The following is a 22,098-nucleotide window of genomic DNA, read 5'->3' as shown; positions in this document are numbered from 1 at the left end:
GCCTTTGATTTGAATAAGGGGGTAGATTCTGATTATAATAAATTTTCTTTACACTAGCTCTTTTTTTCCAAGTCAAGAAAATGGTACATTTGTGTTTATTTCTGGCATATTTTTACAAAATATAATTCTAACTTAAACATAGAAATCATTTCTTACCAGAGATTAATTTTCTACAGAGATATTCCATTAAAGAAAATGATAATTTTATATGAATATTCATTATATTTCCTCCATTGTTTTAAGACTGTTCTAGAAAATGTCAATACCAAAACAAAACAAAAATGTAGTGTCACCTTGTGCTGATTTCATGAAACCTTATCAAGTCTTGATTTTACTCTCAGAAAAGATTGCCTTTGTTTAGCATGTAGACTGCTATTATCTGCACACTGGGCTCAGGACCAAAGTAAAACAAAAAAGTTAGACATTCTCACAAGCCAGCTCTGCATCCTGTTTCCACCTGAGTGTCTCTTGTTCTAGTGTGTATATAAGGGAATCGTCTATGTTTACAGTAGCAAAACTAATATGCATTCTGTGAATTTCCAAAACTCAATACCAAGAGCCATGTTTAAGTTTGTGCAAAGAAATGGATGCTTCAACGAATGTGAACTCCACAGTCATGTGTTATGTTGATGCTTCCTATCAAATTGATCTCTCATTTTTTATGATTGGACATTTAAGTATAGTATTATTGGTGACTGATTCTATGTGAATTCTGTTTGCTTTTTCATTATGTATACTAAGTTGTGTTCTTAGGTAACTATACACTAAATTTTCTCAGCTTTCATACTCTGATGACTCTTTTCATTAAAGATGTCTCTCTTGGTCTCTAGAATTTTGTCATCCTGAGAGGATACATTGTGAAGCAGTAATGAAGGTCCTCCTACTTTCTTATGGTTTCTGTTTACATGGCCTCTGTCTCAGCCCTTGACTTTCAATGACTTCCTGTCTTAGTTTAGTTTGTGCCTCTTTTCAGATAAGATCTGTGAGATTCTTGATTTTTCAAAGTATTTTGAAGATTTCTATCTTTAACTTGGGTGGATAATTGGACTCAATTTTTGAGATATTTTCTTTATTGTTACTCTAGGAATTGCTGTGTGTATACATACACATGTATAATTTTATTCATACTTATCTAGTACATATGTGAATAATAGCACTACTGAATTGTAGTTGACATATTTTGCTACCATTTTAAGACACACTATTTGATAAGTTTTAGTATATGTGTCTAAGCATAATAATTGCCATAATCACTAAAATTTCCAACACTCATAAATAGCTACAAGTATGTTTTTGCAATTTTCCAAGCTTGGGTCTTAGAACATGTGCTTTCTGTCAAAAATAGATCTCTCTAGGTTTTGCTTTTTTCCGTTTTCCACTGTGTTATATATGCTTTTCATTTCATATATAGTCTATTCTCTATACTGATAATGTATAATTTTTAGCAGTTACAATACAGAAACCTATCTTTAATGTGGCTATTGTTTTATACCCCTGTAGCTCCATTCTAAAAATAAGACTGATTACTGTTTTGTTGCACTATGGTTTCACAACAAATATTTAAGTTATCTTACACTTTAGCTGTTTTAGCTGTGTGAATCATAACGCTTTGTCTTCTGTATTTAAAACAAAAAAAAATCACTTAGCATTCCAAAAAGCAAATTCTAACCTCTTCTTAATGGAAAATTAAAGTTGTAAATATTATATTAAAGCAAACCTGACATCTGTAAAATAAGCTGATTAAAATTCCATTTCAGTTCTCCAGTAAATAGAGCAAACCTTACACTGTTTTCCTAAGGCTCTGTGAGCCTGTGGTGTCACTGACTTTCCCACTATGGCATGTTAGCTCTTTCTAACACAACCCACCCTCCACAATAATGCTGCTAATAATTACATCTACTTGCTGCCCTCACAAGGCTTTCATAGGACTTGCCTCTTGTTATTAGTTCCCGCTGAGCTTTTCTCCCCAGCATTTTAAAATCCTCCTTGCTGTTATTCAAAGTAACTGAAGCATATGAATAAAGTACCACTTCCTTTGAAAACAGCTTTTTAGGCAAGTGAAAATTCCAAATCTCTTTCTTTAACTTGGGAAAGAAAAAATAAAGCATCAAACTGAGTGTTGTTAACATAAATCTTGTAGTAAAAGGCATGTTTATGAATATGTAGCTATTTGAAGGACTGTGCAGGGTTATTTTGTGTCTAACCTCTAAGTAGATATTACCTTACTTCATGGAAAAATACCATTGTGGTCGGGCACAATAGAATGGCTGAAGATATTCACACAGTAATAAAAATCAATATAGTTCAACATCATCCGATTTAAAGCTCTCCTTTTTTGGAGAACTTACGTATTTATACTCTATTTAAAGCAAAGAAAGTTTGTCAGTAAGAGCAATCCATAAAAAGTCATATGTCTTTTTTTCAGAATTAACACAAGCGAATTTTATCAAAGATGTCATTTAAAAGCATATCTTCAGAATTTGTGAATATTTATGCGATATTTCTGACACATATAAAGATATTAATTGATCAAGTTTTCATATATTCCACAATAATTAAGTGCTGTAGCATTTAAAACATTAAGGTGTTCTTTTGGTTGCCAGATAGTACAAAAACATGAGTAGAATTACAGTAGAATTATCCCATTTCTCTACATTTGCCTCTTGGCTTTTTACCACTCTCTATCCTCTCTCTTTCTCTCCTTCTTACTCCATGTCTCACTCTGCGGCTAGCTAGGTAGCTAGCACCTGGCATCCTGTTCTCCTCCTTTTCTCACTCCTAGCTATTCTCTCCCTTCCCTAGATTACCCACCCTATTTATTCTCTCTGAATGTCAGCCCCATCTACCTCTCTCTCCTGCCTAGCTATTAGACCTAGCTTTATTAGACCAAGTCAGTGTTTTAGGCAGGCACAGTAACACAGTTTTACAGAGTTAAAAATGCAACGTAAAAGAATGCAACACACCTTTGTATCACTATACAAATATTCCACAACATAAACAAATGTAACACATATTAAACTAATATCCCACAAGATTTGTGGCATTGCCAGAGAAAGTGAGTCACTGAAGGTAGGCTTTGAAGTTCCAAAGCTCAATCCAGACCCAGTGACTCTTTCTCTTCTTGTTGCCTACAGATCCCAATATAGAACTCTCAAGCTCCTTCTCCAGCACATGTTTGCCTGTGTACTACCATGCTTCCACCATGGAGATGAAAGATTAAACGTCTGAACTACAAGCCAACTCCAATTAAAGGTTTTCCTTTATAAGAGTTGCCATGGTCATGGTGTCTCTTCATAGCAATAAAATGCTAAGACAATATAGATGTGTGTTTCCTGCAAGGAAAAAGGAGTTTACAAATGGGAATGAAAACTGTGTTGGCTCAACCTGTGACATTCATTTTATTAGCTTACTAAATATTATTAATCTGTCAAATGGGAAAAAATATGAGCTTCATTTTATTAACTTTTGAAAATAGGAAGAACACTTGCCTAAAAACCTCAATAATGGAAGGGAAATTTCTTTTTTTGTAATTTTTTTATTAGTTCAAATTAGGAATAAGCTTGTTTCACATGTCAATCCCTTTTCCCTTTGACTCCCCTCCCCTCACCACTCCCCCCTCCCACCTCCCCCCACCTATCCCCCACCCCATCCACCCTCCATTCCCCAGTCTTTTTAAGGCCCTTCTTGAGAAAGAATAACTTTCTGGTGATTTTCCATGAAAGCTATTTGGTGAGAAACCTAGAAAACCAGCAGGAACACACAATACTTACAGGGTGCTTAAGAAAATGCATGTATATGTAATCAATGTGTGTACGTAAGATTTTAGTATATCTTCATTGACATGTTTCACATTTTATGAAATTCACCTGTTTGATCATTAAGAAACATTTATTGTAACCTCAATATTTTGAAATATGTGTTTAAATAAAACCTTTTATCTTGGCAACAGCCTGGATTGTTTTGGGATTTCCATAGGACCCTTTCAGCATACAACTCAATTGAATGAAACCCAATTCAGGCACTTGTTAGGTGATGTGAAATGGCCAGTAGGGCTTATGTCTCCCTTTTTATTTGGAGACTTCATTAGGATCACCTCCATACATTATAGGAAGTTTCCACTACACTAGGTTTCCATACTGTTACTCAAACGGTCTTCAATTCTAGCTGGTTTTGCCATAATTCCACTCCTCAATCCCATCTCTGCTATTTTATGATTCTCCCAGTCTCATCCCTTACCTCCCTCCACTCCAGTCTACCCAAAAAGATTTATTCTACTTTTCCCTCCTGGGGAGATCCAATGCCTAATGTCTCTGGTTCTATGGATTGTAGCTGGTTATCATTTACTCAATTACTAGTGTCCATACATAAGTGAGTATATACCATATTTATCTTTCTAGGTCTCAGTTATGTCACTCAGAATGATTTTTTTCTATTTCAATCTATTCGCCTACAAATTTAATGATGTATTCTTTTTTAAACAGTTGAGTAATTTTCCATTGTGTAAATGAACCATGTGTTCTTCATCCATTCTTCTGTTGAAGGACATTTAGGTCATTTCCAGTTTCTAGCTATTATGAATAGAGTAGCAATGCATGTGGTTGAATAAGTGTCCCTGTTAGGTAAGATGTAGCATCCTTTATATGCTCAAAAGTGGTTGTGGTAGTTTGAATGTAATTGGCCTCCATAATCTCATAGGGATTAGAACTATTAGGTATGTCCTTTTTTGAGGACATGTCTCACTGTGGGGGTGGGATTTGAGGTCTCCTATGCTCAAGCTACTGCCCAGTGTCACAGATCATTTCCTGTTGCCTTCTGATCATGATGTAGCCATTACCATGGCTTTCTGCATACTGTCATGCTCCTCACCATGATGTTGATGGACTGAACCTCTGTAACTATAAGCCACCACCTCAATGAAATGACTTCCTGTATAAGAATTGCCATAGTCGCTGGGTGTTGGTGGTGCACACCTTTAATCCCAGCACTCAGGAGGCAGAGGCAGGCGGATCTCTGTGAGTTCGAAGCCAGCCTGGTCTCCAAAGCTACCGAAGAACCCCTGTCTCAAAAAAAAAAACAAAAAAAAAAAAAAAAAAAAGAATTGCCCGAGTCATAGTGTCTCTTCAGAGCAATAAAAACCCTAACTAGGACAGTGATATAGCTGGGTCAGGAGAGATATTAATTCCCATCTTTCAGAGGAACCACCATAGTGATATCATAAGTCTTTCAAAATGGCTTTAGCATCAATTCCCATATTCCTTCCTTATCTGTCCTCCCATTCTCTCCCCATTTATTCCCAGTTCCCCCATCTCAAATTAACATTATATTATATTTTACTTTCCTTTTAATAACAGTCCCCTGGTCCCATACTAGTTCACTAACTTCTGTTGATATACTAAAAGAAACATACACATCTAATACTGAAAAGCTAACATCTACAGATAAGAGAAAATACAAATTTATCTTTCTAGTTCTGGGTTAATTCACTCTTGATGATTACTTGTTTCTACCTCCATTCATTTACCTGGAATGTTCATAATTTCATTTTATTAACAACTGAATAATATTCCATTATTATTACACTTTCATTATCCTTTCATCAGCTGATACATATCTAGGCTGCTTCCAGTTTTGGGCGTTTAGTAACTGAGCAATGATGAGCATATCTTCAGAGTAAGACACAGAGTCCTTTAGGTATATGCTCAAGGGTTTCCAGTCCATTATAATCATGGCAGGACATGGTGGCATGGAGGCAGATATGGTGCTGGAGAGGTAGCTACTACATGTTGACAATTAGACAAAAGGAAGTAGACTGTATCACTAGGCATGGCTTGAGCATATATGTAACCTAAAATCCTGCATCCAGTGACATGCTTCCTCCAACAAGACCAAACCTACTCCAATAAGGTCACACATCTTAATAATGACACTCCCTTTGGGGACCATTTTCTTTCAAACCACAACAATAGCCAAGCCACATTTTTTTGTTTCTGTTTTAGTTTTGAGACAGGGTTTCTCTATGTAACAATCCTGGCTATCCTGAAACTAGCTTCATAGACCAGGATAATCTCAAATTTACAGAGATCCACCCTGTTTCTTCTTCCCAAGTGTTGGAATTAAAGCAGTGAGCCAACATTGCCTGACTGCCTAGTCACTGCTTTGTTTACTTTTGTTGTTGTGGAGATAGATATAGAGGGCAGGAGGAAGAGAGAGCACAAGCACACTATGCATCCAGGCTAGCCTTTAACTCACTATGTTACTATACTGTCCAGGCTTGCCTTGAATCTAGAGCAATCACTCTACCTTAGCTGGGGTTATAGGTGTAGGTCATCATACCTGGCTTAGTTACCAAGCTTAATGTTCCAAAAGAGTTTACACCCTGAGTTTGTTCATATATTCTAGGTCATGTTTTACCTGGGCATGTGCATACATGCATAGTATTCATGTGTGACCTTAATGTCCCCAATATAGGTCAGGGCTTTGCTAAGCTACCTATATAAAACTCTTCTCAAGATATGTATATAATGACATTAGTCTAGCTAACTAATTGTAGGTTCATCTGGTGTCATTGCTTAAGGAGCACAGTGATGGTAAACAGTTGGTACTTATTGTTACTAATAATTGTGCTAGAAATAGCTATAGCACAATTAATAAAAACCCAGAGACAGATATTGGGGTTCAAGCTGAAGATCAGTAAAGCAAAGCAGCCAAGCTGCCAAAGAGCTCTTACCTCTACCAAGGATGGGTCAATACTATCTTTAATGTGGCTGGAGACTATTTGCCTGGTCTGAAACCCTGGTCCTGTCTTATATACCTCTCTAGTGTTGGGATTATAGGTGTGCACCACCGCCACCACCAGATGTATGGCTAATTAGTATGGCGGCTGGGATTAAAGTGTGTACCACCACTGCCTGGCCTATATGGCTGTGGCTAGCTTTGCATTCTGATCTCTGCAAGCTTTATTAAATCATGAACAATTTATCACCACAAATAGGGCTGAGCATATTGGATTATATCTGCAGCAGATCAAAGGAACAATGGAACTCCTAAAAGAAATATTTGACATACTGAAGGGTAATCCTCAGATCCAGGATCTGGTGGTTTCCGATTTACTCAATTTCTGTGAATACTAAGATTTTATGTCCTACCCTGGCAAAGAGATGAAAAGATAAGCACAGGAATAGGTTAACTTCAATGCACCAAATTCATATCATGCACTAATGCTCCTTTTCTGAAAAAAAAAAAAAAGGCTATGAGCTTTTGGACTACTTTCCAGGACTCTCCAAATTGTGAATTTTTGACAATTGTTACAGGTGCTGTCATTCCTGTGTAAGGGGAGGGATCCTACATTTACCTTTCTGGGCTTGGTCCCCTTGCCTCATACCACAGCAGTTATTAGATAACTAATTTTACAGAAAACTAAATTACAAAATATTTGATGTAAACCAAAAATATTAAATACAAGTGAAAATGGATGATTCAAATTATTCTTATTCCAATTTAATTTTTTTGTTGATTCACTGTGGATTTCACATCATGTATCTCCATCCTACTCAGCCCCCCATCCCTTCCCATCTACTCTCTACCCTTGCAATCTCCCCCTACCCTAGGATAAAACAAAATAAAATTTAAGACAAGACAAAAACAAAAGAAAAGCAAAAATCTCCTCTTGGAAGCTGTAGTGGAACACAGTGAGTCATACAGTAAACACTTTAATCCATATATAGTTACTTGCAAGTATTCATTGCAATGAGTCATTCGTCTGGTTTGAAGCCTCTGCTTTGTGTTACACCATGGATACTGGGCTCTCCCTGGGGCTCCTTTTGGATATCCTGTTGTCCTTGAACTTTGAATCTGATGGATCAGCCCCTTCACGTGATTCGTCAGGTCATAGATGGATTGGATGCTGAGATGGGCCAACTCATAGCCCTGATTCTGGGTCTGGGTAGTTGCTGGGTTGGTCACCCTCCATCTCTCCTTCATTCTCAATGCCAGGGTGAGCTCCCCAGCATGAGCCAGGCTAGTTCACCTTATGTAGTAAGCAACAAGGGGCAGGGCTAGTTTTCCAGCTCTCAAAGCCTCTGGGAAGGCTCCCCTGTTCCCCCACCAGCAGGAGCAGCACCATTATGCTGCCCAGGCAAGTTGCAGTGCCTGTTTTTCTGAATGCTGCAGACAGAGAGGGGCAGGTCCAGACCTTCCGCTATCATAACCCAAGGGCCTGATCTTCCATCTGCTGCCAGCAGTGAGTGAAAAGTGGAGCAATCTCTCCCCATCCCCCATGCTGCATGATATATGAGGAGTGGGGCTAGCTCTCCCATGTTCATGCCTTCAGGGTCTACTCACCAGTTCCATCATCAGCAAGGGCCAGATCTACTGTTTTGCCCAGGCGAGATGCCCGGCTTACTTTCCCTAGTGCTGCATATGGTGAAATGCTGGCCTCACTTGTTCTCATGACTTCAGGGACACCTCTCCCATCGCCATTGATGGAAAGGGTTAAGGGGGACATCTGCCTACCTTATGCAGATGACAGATGAGGTCATATTTCCCAAGCTTACATTCTTAGTGCCAGCTTACAGGTTTCCCCATCATCAGAGTCAGCTCCACTGTGTTGCTTAGGTGAGGTCCTGTTCCTGCTCTAAGTGCTGCTCTCCGGCCTGCTACAGGTGGCAAGGAATGAGCAGGGAGGGCATTTTTCCCTTTTCCATGCCACCATATGGCAGATGAGGAGGGCATGACCAGATCTCCCACTCTTAGATCCTCAGGGACCAACAGGTTCAGCTCTGTCATGCTGCCCGTGAGAGGCACAGGATCCAGTCTTTTGAGTGCTGCATTCCCTAAGGGATAAGACCAGCTCTCCTAAGTATTGCAGCTAGACAGAGGCAGACCCAACTTTGAGCAGACTCATGCTCTAGACCTTCAGGCTAGACATGAACACAGACCACGGTAGTTGCAGGGCCATGGGTGCAAACATGCCCCTTGGTTGTCAGGCACGAGCATCACTGTGGTCCTGGGTGGCAAGAAGGTCACCCAACTCTGCCCACTCTTCACTCCATTTGCCACTTTGGATCTGGAGTTTCTACAGGACATGGACTATTCTGTCTGTCAGTCTTTTCCATACCCCATCATATGTTTTCTCGCTATAATAAAGCCCATCCACTAAGACCTAGAGTTTAAGTTCAATAACACATATAGGAAGGAAAGGCACCCACTACTGAAAGTTGTCCTCTGCATATGCATGAGCACACACAGACACACAGTCTCTCTCTCTCTCTCTCTCTCTCTCTCTCTCTCTCTCTCTCTCTCTCTCTCTTTCTCTCTCTCTTTCTCTCTCTCTCTCTGTCTCTTTCTGTTTTTTCGCTCTGGACAGGAGCTCTCTATGTCACCTTGGATGTCCTGGAATTTACTGTGTAGACACAGCTATACTTGCCCTCACTGAGGAATCAACTTTCTGCCTTGGCCTTCTAAGTCCTAAAAGGCACGAGTCACAACACTTGATTATGGTCCATTTTTGTTAATAGTCGAAACAAGAGTGTATATGAATGTATATGCATATGAGAGAGGGTAAAGGAGAGACAAGAATGTATAGGTAAGAAAGGGAAAAAATCCCAGACTTTGAGTTTATGAAATGTGAATTTTAAAGAAAAATGCAACTATCACATATACAAATTTAGTGTATCTTTTTTCAAGTTACAATGAAAAGAGTTTATAAGAAGTCCTTTTGATGGTGTTTATATTGATCCATAGAGCTATCTGACAGTGCAGTAAAAATACTGAATGGTATGTTGTCCTGAGGTCTGCCAACACCAGCAATGCAGGGGAATTTCAATTAATTAAGTCACAGTCAGCTGCAATGCAGGATAATGAGGTCGGATCTGTGCAGGAGGAAGTTTTTAGTTAAGTCATAAAAGTTTAATTACAAATTCCATTCATTCATTTGGACATCTTTTTTCCTTGACCATTTTAATGATTTTACTTCTGAAAGTGTGATTCTAACAGTCAGAAATCTACTGAATCAAAAAGTGAAAGATGACAGAGTAATCAGCACAGAAAAAGCAGTCTCAAGACAGCAATTCTAGACTCTCTAGGAAAAGACATTCTTTTCATTTCCTTCGTAATACCTGTGACTTTCATTTTATCACAGGTGTGATTTAATTCATCTGGTGATTCTTGCTCTAATCCACTCTGTGACTAAAGCACCAAAGAGATAAAGAGGGGGCAAGGTGATAGATAAATCTCAGACTGCAATAATGCAGAAATGTTTAATTTGAATGATCTTCCAAAGGAATCCTTTTTCTTTTTCTCTAAGGAAAGACATAGTTTATCTGTTGACATTGATATTTTTTATAAATTTCATGTGCTTTGTCTGCATTCTGATACCGTTCACTAAATGAAGATAAATGTTACACTGTGGGTAATGATATTATGTCTTCCCTGCTTTTCCACTAGTGATTTTGATGAATTTACATTTATCATTGCATTGAGGTAGAAATAAATATGTGAACACATAACTAAATAACTTAGATTTACAAAGATGGATCTTCAGCCGTGCAGCTTTGAGGATCTTAAAATTTCTTATATGCCTAAATTAAATCAGAAGCATTCTTAGTCTGTGTTATATGAATGCCATTAAAACTCTCCTAAGTGGGAACAAGAAAGCCTTTTATTTCAATATCCTGGTTTAACCAATCACATATAAAACTATATTAAATTGAATAGTAAGAGATGCCCAATAACAGCAGTTTTTGAAATCTTTAACTCTAGGCTATAGTCATTTACCTGACTTGGTCTGTATTAAAATGTCCTCAATAATTTCTTTAATTAAACCCATTGTGTGACTACTGTATACCTAATAATATCAGTCAAAACAGATATGCAGCACATATTAGATTCATTATTTAAATTAATTGAGAAAATTTTTATTATCTGAAGAGATAGTTCATTCTGTTCATTTGTGACCTATTTCATGATGAATCTCTTGGCTTTTACAAGAACAACCATGTCTACTATTAAATATTTTTGTTAAGTCAGTGCAATATTCACTTGCTTTCATTGATAAAATTTTGTGTCCAAACTCGGAATGGAAAACTATTCTTTGTTACTTGAATTAATATATTTATAAATATAGAAAATGCTATAATTCTGTCTCTGTTTTTCCTTTTCATATGCATTGGTGTTTTGCCTGCATTTACATCTATGTAAGGGTGCCAGATCCCCTTGAACTGGACTTATAGACAGTTGTGAACTGCAATGCAGATTCAAGGAATTGAACTCATGTCCTCTGGAAGAGCAGTCTGTGCTCTTACCTGCTGAGCCATCATCTCTCCAACACTCTTTTAACTGAAATACCTAAAAGTAGTGAGGGTAATATTATGATTTTAAGTGCAAATAATAAATGTATTTACTTATTGTTAAAATCTGCCTAAAAATACTCCTGAATTTTGCACAGAAGAATATGTTGATCCAACAAAGCAACATCTAGACTAGTGTTTGATTAAATTCCTTGGTAAGAGATTGTATCCATGTTGACACATATCTGGCAACTCCACACACATTTCTACAACTGCAGAAAATGAAAGATGGGATGACATTCTCAGCAGGTGATTCCAGTTGCATTTTATTGCAGATATAGGTTGCTAAAGATTTTCTTCCGACAAAATTACTTAATGGAGGAGAATCTGCACTAAGTATTAATACGTATGCTAGACTTCTCTGGAAACAAAAATATATTGTACATGACTAATGTTCCAAACTTTGTATCAGGCACAATTATTAATATGATTTATGTCACATACAAATGTTAGTAAAATAATCTGGTGCATCTGAACTCAGCATCTGTACCTGGAAAATAGCGATAATATGTCTGGAATATAATATACACAACTTGTCAGAAGCAGTCTCTGGATAATACATTTGGTGAGGAAAAAGACAGCATTTTCTTTAGGCAAGTGCCTTTGGCATTCAAATATTTCTGACCTTTGTTCCTTCTATCCCTACTCAATCACCACCCCTTCTGTTCTGTCTTTTCTTTTTATATGTAGGATATGTTTGGATAATTCAAATATTATATTCCTCAATCACAGATTCATTAATAAAAGCAATGTCACTCAATTCCTCTTAATTTTTTAAAATAATTTATTTTATGTTTTAATCACATATGTTTGCTTATCTGTGTGTATATTATGTGAGTGCAGGTGACTATAGAGTCCAGAAGAGATCAAGCAGTCCTCTGAATCTATAGTTATGGTCTGTTGGGAATCACCAGATGTGGATTCTGGGAACCAGACACAGGTCACGTGGACCTTCAATAAGCACTCTTAATGACTAAGGCATCCTTCATCCTGTACTTCAGGTTGTTAAAGTACATCAATGGCTGGTGACTTTCTGATAAGTCTGTTCACCCCATCTAGAGAATAGCTTAATTTTTTCTAAAATTTTTCTCCTTTCTCAAACAAACCTTATACTAAAATGCTATGTTGACATCTCTTTTTATTTTTTTATTTTTTATATTTTTGTAATTTTTTATTAGTTCAAATTAGGAACAAGATGTTTCACGTGTCAATTCCCTCCCCTTCCCTCTCCTCCCTCCTCCCACCCCACCCCACCCTCGACCTACCCCCCACCCCATTCAACCTCAACTCCCCAGGCAGGATAGAGCCCTCAGCAGGGGTTCCCCAAAGTCCACCACATCATCCTGTGCCGGGCCTAGGCCCTCCCCTAGGTGTCCAGGCCGAGAGTGCATCCCTTCACATGGGATTGGCTCTCAAAAGTCCCTTCTTAGACCAGGGAAAATACTAATCCACTACCAGGGGCCCCCTAGATTGTGGAGGCCTCCTAATTGACATCCATGTTCAGGCGTTTAGATCGGTCCTGTACTGAACTCCCAGACAGCATGTGGGGTCCATGTGCTCCCCCTTGTACAGGCCAGCTGACTCTGTGGGTTTCAATAGCCTGGTACCAAACCTTTTGATCTTCATTCCTCCCTCTCTGCAACTAAATTCCAGAGTTCATTTCAGTGAACATCTGTGGATGTCTGCCTCTGCTTCCATTAGCCACTGGATGAGGGCTCTAGGATGGCATAAAAAGTAGTCATCAGTCTCATTATAGGGGAAGGGCATTTAGGTAATCCTCTCCACCATTACCTAGATTGTCGGTTCCTATCATCCTTATAGGTCTCTGGAAATCTCCCTAGTGCCAGATCTCTCCCTGGACCTATAATGGCTCCCTCTAATGTAGTATATCTAATCCACCTTTCCTCTATTCTTCTCCCAACTCAATATTTCTGCTCCTCCATTTCTTCTCTCCTCTGCTCTTCTCCTCCTCGCATTCTGGCAGCTCCCTCTCCCCTATCCTCATGTTCCCAGTTAGCTCAGGAGTTCCTGCCCCTTCCCATTCCTGCGTTCCATGCCTTTTTCCCTTAGAGTCGTTCTTGTTTCCTCGTTTTGTTGTTGTTGTTGTTGTTGTTGTGTTGTTGTTTGTTTGTTTGTTTGTTTTTTTGGTGGAGAGGATTGTACTCTGGTAATTCTTTGCTCTACGTCTAAAATTCATATATAAGTGAGTACATACCAGGTTTGTCTTTTTGTGACTGGGTTATATCACGCAGGATGGTTTCTTCTAGTTCCATCCATTTGCCTGAGTATTTCAAGATTCCATTTCTATTTTCTGATGAGTGGTACTCCATTGTATAAATGTACCACATATTTCTATCCATTCTTCAGTTGAGGGGCATCTAGGTTGCTTCCAGGTTCTGGCTATTACAAACAATGCTGCTATGAACATGGTTGAACATATGTCCTTGTTCTATGGACATGAATTATTTGACTCTATGCCCAGGAGAGGAATTGCTTGATCTTGAGGTTGAATGATTCCCATTTTTCTGAGCAATCACCACCATGATTACTAAAGTGGACTTACAAGTTTACACTCCCAACAGCAATGGAGGAGTGTTCCTTTTTCTCCACATCCTCTCCAGCATAGATTGGCATTGGAGTTTTTGATTTTAGCCATTCTGACAGGTGTGAGGTGGTAACTCAGAGTTGTTTTGAGTTGCATTTCTCTGATGGCCAAAGATTTTGAGCACTTTCTTAAGTGTTTTCCAGCCATTTCAGATGAATATGTTGAGAATTCTCTATTTAGTGCTTCACCCCACTTTTGAATTTCATTGTTTGGTGTTTTGGTGGCTAGCTTCTTGAATTTATTCTGTATTTTGGAGATCAGCCCTATGTGAGATGTGGTGTTGCTGAAGATCTTTTCCTATTCTATGAGCTGTCATTTTGTCTAACTGACTCTGTCATTTGCCTTACAGAAGCTTCTCAGTTTCAAGAGGTCTCATTTATCAATTGTTGATCTCAACGTCTGTGCTACTAGTGTAATGTTCAGGATGTGGTCTCCTGTACCAATTCGTTCAAGGGTATCTCCCACTTTCTCTTCTAGAACATTCAGTGTGCCTGGATTTATGTTGAGATCTTTGATCCATTTGAACTTAAGTTTTGTGCATGGTGACAGATATGGATCTATCTGCAATCTGCATGTCCAAATCCAGTTGTGCCAGCACCATTTGTTGAAGATGCTATCTTTCATCCATTGTATAGATTTAACATCTTTGTCAAAAATAAAGTGTTCATAGGTGTGTGGGTTAATATCAGGGTTTTCAATTTGATTCCATTGGTCAACCTGTCTATTTTTGTGCCAATACCAAGCTCTTTTCAGAACTATGTCTCTATAATGGAGCATGAATTCAGGGATGGTGGTGCCTCCAGAAGATCTTTTATTGTACAGAGTTATTTTATCTATCCTGGATTTTTCATTTTTCCATATAAAGTTGAGCATTTTTCTTTCAAGGTCTGGGAAGAACTGTGTTGTGATTTTGATGGGGGTTGCATTGAATCTGTAGATTACTTTTGGCAAGACTGCCATTTTTACTATGTTGATTCTAACTATACAAGAGCATGGGAGATCTTTCAGTTTTCTGGTATCTCCTTTATTTTCTTTCTTTAAAGACTCAAAATTCTTATTGCACAGGTCTTTCACTTTTTTTGGTTAGTGTTAACCCAAGATATATATTTTATATTGCATGTGGATATTGTGAAGGGTGATGTTTCACTGATTTCTTTCTCATTGCATTTATCATCTGTTTATAATAAAGCTACTGATTTTTTTTTTAGTTAATTTTGTATCCTGCTACATAGCTGAAAGTGTTTTTCAGCTGAAGGTATTCCATGGTAGAGATTTTCGCATCACTTGTAGACTATCATATCATCTGGAAATATTGAAATTTTGATGTCTTCCTTTCCCATTTGTATCACTTTGATCTCCTTTTCTTGTCTTATTGCTCTCTCTAGAACTTCAAGAAAAATATTGAAGAGATATGGAGAATTGACAGCCTTGTCTTGTTCCTGATTTTAGAGGAATAGCCTTGAGTTTCTCTCCATTTATTTTGATGTTGGCTGTTGGTTTCCTGTATATTGCTTTTATCATGTTTAGGTATGTTCCTATTATTCCTGATCTCTCCAAGACCTTTATCATGAACGAATGTTGGATTTTGTCAAATGCTTTTCCACCATCTAGCAAGATGTTCATGTTTTTTTTTCCTTTTCAGTTTGTTTATATGGTGGATTATATTGATGGATTTTTGTATGTGGAATGATCCTTGCATCCCTGGGATGAAGCCTACTTGATAATAGTGGATGATTTTTCTGAGGCCTTCTTGGATTCGATTCACCAATATTTTGTTGAATAATTTTGTATCAATGTTCATGAGTGATATTGGTCTGTAGTTCTCTTTTTTAGATACATCTTTGTGTGGCTTGGGTACCAAAGTGATTGTAGCCTCATAGAATTAGTTTTGGCAATGTCCCTTCTGAAACTATTGTGTGGAACAATTTGAGGAATACAGGTATTAGCTCTTGTTTGAATTTCTGGGAGCATTCTGCAGTGAAGCCATCTGGCCCTGGGCTTTTTTGGTTGGGAATATTTTGATGACTGCTATTTCATTAGGGGGTATAGTTCCATTCGAACTGCTTATCTGTTCTTGATTTAATTTTGGTAAGTGATAACTATCCAGAAAATTGTGCATTTCCTTTAGATTTTCAAATTTTTTGGAGTACAGGTTTTCAAAGTAGGACCTGAAGATTTTTCTCGATTTCCTCAGTGTCCGTTGTTATATCCCCCTTTTCGTTTCTGATTTTGTTAATTAGCATGCTCTCTTTCTGCCTTTTGGTTAGTTTGGATAGAGGTTTGTCTATCTTGTTGATCTTCTCAAACAACCTACTCTTTCTTTCATTGATTCTTTATAATGTTTTCCTAGTTTCTACTTTATTGGTTTCAGGCCTCAGTTTGATTATTTCCTGGTGTCTACTCCTCTGTGGTGAGTTTGCTTCTTCTTGCTCTAAAGCTTTCAGTTGTTCTGTCAATTCTCTCATGTGACTATTCTCCAGTTTCTTCATGTGGGTACTTTGTGCTATGAACTTTCCTCTTAGCACTGCTGTCAGAGTGTCCCATAAAGTTTGGGTATGTTGTGTCTACATTCTCATTAAATTCCAGGAAGTCTTTAATTTAATTTTTATTTCTTCTTCAACCCAGGAATGTTACAAATGGGTTTTATTCAATTTCCACGAGTTTGTAGGTTTTCTGCAATTTGTATTGCTGTTGAATTCTAGCTTTAAAGCATGGTGATGTGATAAGATACAGGGGATTATTTCAATTCTTTTGTATATGTGGAGGTTTGCTTTGTTGCCAACTATGTGGTCAATTTTAGAGAAGGTGCCATGTGACACTGAGAAGAATGTATATTCTTTTGTGTTTGGATGGAATGTTCTATAGATATCTGTTAAAACAGTTGGGTCATAACTTCTGTTTGATCCTTTATTTCTTTGTTAAGATTCTGTCTGGTGGTCCTGTCTAGTGGTGAAAGCGGGGTGTTGAAATCTCCTACTATAAGTGTGTGTGTTTTTTGTGTGGTTTGAGATTTAGTAATGTTTCTTTTACAAATGTGGGTGCCTTCATATTTGGGGCATAGATGTTCAGGACTGAGAATTCATCTTGATGGAATTTTCCTGTGATGAGTATGAAATGTCCTTCTTCATCTCTTTTGATTGATTTTAGTTTGAAGTCTAATTTGTTAGATATTTGCATTTCTTGTTTCTTGGACCCATTTGATTGGAAAATCTTTTCCCAATCCTTTATTCTGAGGTAACACATGTCTTTGAAATTGAGGTGTGTTTCTTGTATACAGCAGAAGGATGGATTCTGTCTTCATAACCATTTTGTTAGCCTGTATCTTTTTATGGGCAGGCAAAGACCATTGACATTTAGGGATATTAATGTCCGTTGATTGTTGATTCTTGTTTGTTTTGGATTTATTGTTGGTGGTGTTATTGTGTGTTAATTTCACCCTCCTGTTTCTTTTCATGTTTGGTAAAATTGGATTATCTATTGCCTATGTTTTTGTTAGTGTAATTATCTTCGTTGGGTTGGAGTTTTCCTTCCAGAACTTTCTTTAGTGATGGATTTGTGGATATGTATTGTTTAAGTCTGGTTCTGTCATGGAATATCTTCTTGTCTCCATCTACAGTGATTGAAAGTTTTGCTGGGTAGAGTAGTCTGGGCTGTCATCCATGCTCCCTTAGTGATGGTAGGATATCTATCCAGGACCTTCTGGCTTTCAGAGTTTACACTGAGAAGTCAGGTGTGATTCTGATAGGTCTGCCTTTATATGTTACTTGGCCTTTTTCCATTGCTGCTTTAATATTTTCTCTTTATTCTGTAGGTTTGGTGTTTTTATTATTATGTGTCAAGGGGACTTCTTTTGTGGTCTAGTCTGTTTGGTGTTCTGTAAGCTTCTTGTACTTTCATTGGCATATCCTTCTGTTGGTTGGGGAAGTTTTCTTCTATGATTTTGTTGAATATGTTTTGTGTATCTTTGAGCTGTATTTCTTCACCTTCTTCTATACCTTTTTCTTAGGTTCAGCCTTTTCATGGTGTATCATATTTCCTGGATATTTTTTGTTAGGGATTTGTTGGATTTGAAATTTTCTTTGGCCGATGACTTTATATTGTCTAGTGAGTCTTCAACACCTGAAATTCTCTCTTCCACCTCTTGAATTCTATTGGTTATACTCACATCTTTAGTTCCTCGTTGTTTATCCAGCCTTTCTATTTCCAGCATCCCTTCATTCTGTGTTTTCTTTATTGTGTCTATTTCAGCTTTCATGCCTTGAACTGTTTCCTTCACTTGTTTGGTTGTTTTTTCTTGGCTTTCTTTAGATTCTTTCAGAGATTTGTTTACTTCTTGAATTTTTTGGTTTCTCTTTTCCTCCAACTCATGTAACTTTTTGCTTGTTTTTTCTTCTATTTCTTCAAGGGATTTTCTTGTTTCCTCTTTAAAGGTCTCTATCGTCTTCCAAAGATAATTTTTGTGGCCCGTCTATTCTTCATCCTCTGTGTTGGGCTTTTCAGATCTTGCTGGTGTGGAATCCCTAGATTCTGGTGGTCTCTTGTTGGTTTTTCTGTTGTTGAGTGTATTTTTACTCTGTCTCTTCCCATCCCTTCTTCCAATGAGTGCAGGTGGGGTGTCTCCCTCTCTCTGGTGGCAGGAAGAGGGATCAGTATCTGGTGGCAGCCAGATGGCAGAGGGCAGTGGATGGACAAGGGTGTTGTGTGTCTGGACTCAGGGTGGGCCTTCCAGGTCTAGTCAGTTCCATTCTTGCCTGGGTGGGCTCAGGCAGAAGTGACCAGGGGATGGAGGTTGGGGAGCAGAGCAGAGCACAGACTCACCTGAGCCTTGGGCACTTGTTGCAGGACAAAAGGAGGAGTGTGCTCAGGGGTGAGGTGTGTCCAGATTCAGGGTTGGCCTTCTGGTCTGGGCATGTCCACCCTTGTCCATGGGGGGTTCAGGCAGAAACCAGCAGAGGTTGATGTTGGAAATTGGGGGGTGGGGACAGAGCAGCACCCAGACCACCTGAGGCTCGGGTACCCGCTGCAGGACAGAGGGTCTGACATCTCTTTTTAAAGAACTTCAACTCTGTTAATATTTTTTAAACGTAACTTTTTTTTTAACTTTGTAAGAACAAAGATAGACCTTAATAAAATTTTATATAAATTATGACAAATCCAGTGATCCTGGTGAAAATATAAGGATGAGAGTTGGGGCCCAATGACAGAAGCCCAAGGAAAGTAGATTGCATGTCTATATGACAAAGAATTAAAAGGAAATATTTGGTAGAACATAACTCTTCCATAGAAATTGCCAACTTTTACTCTCCGATACTCTCCTTCTTCTCTTAAAGTATATGTCTATTTAAACACAAGTATCTAACTTTATCTTCCAAAACATGCTCTATTTTAAAGAATGGAATTTCCTTTTATATTATTAAGAATAGAACAAGGTCGTACTATCTGTTCTTGGAAAAAGGAACACTTGCATACTGAGGATGACACTTTGATCTGGGGACTGGAAGAAAGACAGAAAACATTGAAAAAGAAAGTGACATGATGTTCAAAAATTAACCTGAAAATGGATCGTGTGTGTGTGTGTGTGTGTGTGTATGTGTGTGTGTGTGTGTGTGTAATTAAGAGGAGGTTGATACCAGAGAACAGAGGAAAGGGTTCATTCTTTGGGGAAGTGAAGTTATCAGCAAATAATTCCAAAACATTAAATTTCAAGTGTGTCTTAAATGCAATAATGAAGGCATGTTGGAGTTTGTCAAAGTCTAAATCCAATGAGAGGGTTATGTGATATTTGACTTTACATACATTTATATTTGTTACATGTATTGACTTATATATGATGAAATATCACTGCATCTCCAGGATAAGGACAATTTGGTCATTGTGGATGTGGTGATGTATTGATTATGATCTAATAAAGCCACTAGAGATCAGTTTTCAAAGCCAGTCACATGAGTTGGCTATAGAAACTAGGTGGTGATGGCACATACCATTAATCCCAGGACTCAGGAGAGAGAGGCAGATGGGCCTTTGTTAGTTCAAGTCCACTCAGGCCTACAGGAGATTGAATCAGTCTAAAAGAGTAACAGAGCTCATGCATTTAATCCCAGCAGTAGGGAAGTATAAAAGATAGAGGCAGGGTCTTCAGTAGTCAGTCTCAGGCATTCTCAGGAATCTCTAGTCACATTGAGGAGAGCATAGCTATCTGAGTAGTAGTGAAGCAGGAACTCTCTGAGCACCCCTTTGATCTGAGCATAAGTAGAGACAAGAGCTAGTGCTCAGCTGATTTGCTTCTCTGATCTTCAGATTGAAGCTTGAACCCCAATATCACTCCTTGGGTTATTTATTTATCATGCTATGTATGGATGATACAAACCTTCTATTGGATACTTTTCTCTTTCTATGATAGACCACCATAACTAAAGCATCTTATACAATAAATATATTATTTCCTTTAAAAGCTCAAGTTTTAAAGAGTTGGTTTCTTTCTGTGTAGATCTAGGAAGTGATAAGATGTCTAGGTCCTAAGAGCTGTGACCTAAGTTTGAGAAATTCAGTCATTGTACATTGTGGGCATGCCTGCATGTGGATGAATCAGTTTTTAATATCTTTACATCTCTTATTCATTGACTTCCTGGGGTCATAAGGTGAGGAACTTTTGTCATTGTAAATCCTCCATGAGTAGCTTTGTTAGGCCCAGTCCTTCTAACTGGCACCCACATTCAGAAGGCTTGGTTCAGTCCAGTCCTGGTTCCCCAGCTTTATGACTGGGATCCATTTGCTCTCACTTGGTCAGGACTGCTGTTTCTGTGAGATTCTCCAGTACTGTCTTGATCCCTTTGCTCACCCATCCTCTCTTTCTACAACTGGATTCCAGAGGTATGGCTCAATGCTTAGCAATGGGTGTCTGCTTCTGCTTCCATCAGGTAGTAGATGAAGGGTCTAGGATGACATTTAAGGGAGTCATCAATCTCATTATGGGGGAAGGGCATTTAATGTAGCCTCTCCACTATTGCTTAGATTCTTAGTTGGGGTCATCCTTGTGGATCACTGAACATTTCCCTAGTGCCAGATTTCTCTTTAAACCTATAATACCTCCCTCTAGTAAGACATCTCTTTTATTGCTCTCCTCTATTCCTCCCGTGAGTCCTTCTTCCTGATCCCTCATGTTCTTCTCCCCCCTCCTCTGCTCCCCTTCTCTTTTTTCTACCTCCCTCCACCTCCCTCTGTGCTCCCAAATTTTTCAGCAGCTCTTGTCCTTTTCCTCTTCTCCAGGGGACCATGTATGTTTCTCTTAGGGTCCTCCTTGTTTCCTACCTTTGCAGAAGGTGTAGATTTGTGGGTCTGTAGTCCTTTGCTCTAAGACTAATATCCATTTATGAGTGAGGGCTTACCATGCTTGTCCTTCTGTGATTGGGTTACCTCACTCAGGATGGTTTCTTCCAGTTCCATCTGTCTGCCTGTGAATTTCAAGATTTCATTGGAAAACAGTGTTTATTATTCATTTTTTTTCTTGGTAAAGAATTATTCAGTACTAAAGCACAATATAAAGATATTAATGACACATATCAAAAATTATATTAACATGTTCATGTGACATCATAAAATTTCATGTATAGTTATTTAACTTATTAATGAAGTTTAAGAGTTCATCCACAGCTCTGTAGCAGAAAACCTGCTTCACTCTCCCTTTCCCATCTGAACACATCCTCAAATGATCACAAAGATCTTTTCCCAACTTCCCTTCCCTCAACTATTCCCATTATTTCAGTCTCCAACACCAGCAGATATTCACTGAAACAGATTACCCAACTGAAGACCTCCTCCAATCCATCTTTTACTCCAAATCCTATCTCTCAGGAGAATACCTGTAACAAGTCTTCCCTGCCACCTGCCCACAACTCTGGTGGGTCCTACAAACCATGACTTCCTAAGCTCCCTGTTCCCACTCATCACAACCCCAGCTTCCAGAAAGGAAACAGAAACCAAGGAATAAAACACCCACCTAACAAAGCAAACACAAATTATAACATTAGCATCTAATCTTAGAAGTATCCTGAACCAAGATGCCTAATTTCCAGTGTAAGAGCAAACTTAATAACAACCAGAAAAATATGTCTCCATGAGAGCCCAGCTATATAACCACAGCAGGCCCTG

The sequence above is a fragment of the Cricetulus griseus genome, assembly GCF_003668045.3.
Source record: "Cricetulus griseus strain 17A/GY chromosome 1 unlocalized genomic scaffold, alternate assembly CriGri-PICRH-1.0 chr1_0, whole genome shotgun sequence".
NCBI classification, from domain to species: domain Eukaryota; kingdom Metazoa; phylum Chordata; class Mammalia; order Rodentia; family Cricetidae; genus Cricetulus; species Cricetulus griseus.
Note: the sequence above shows the minus strand (reverse complement) of the source record.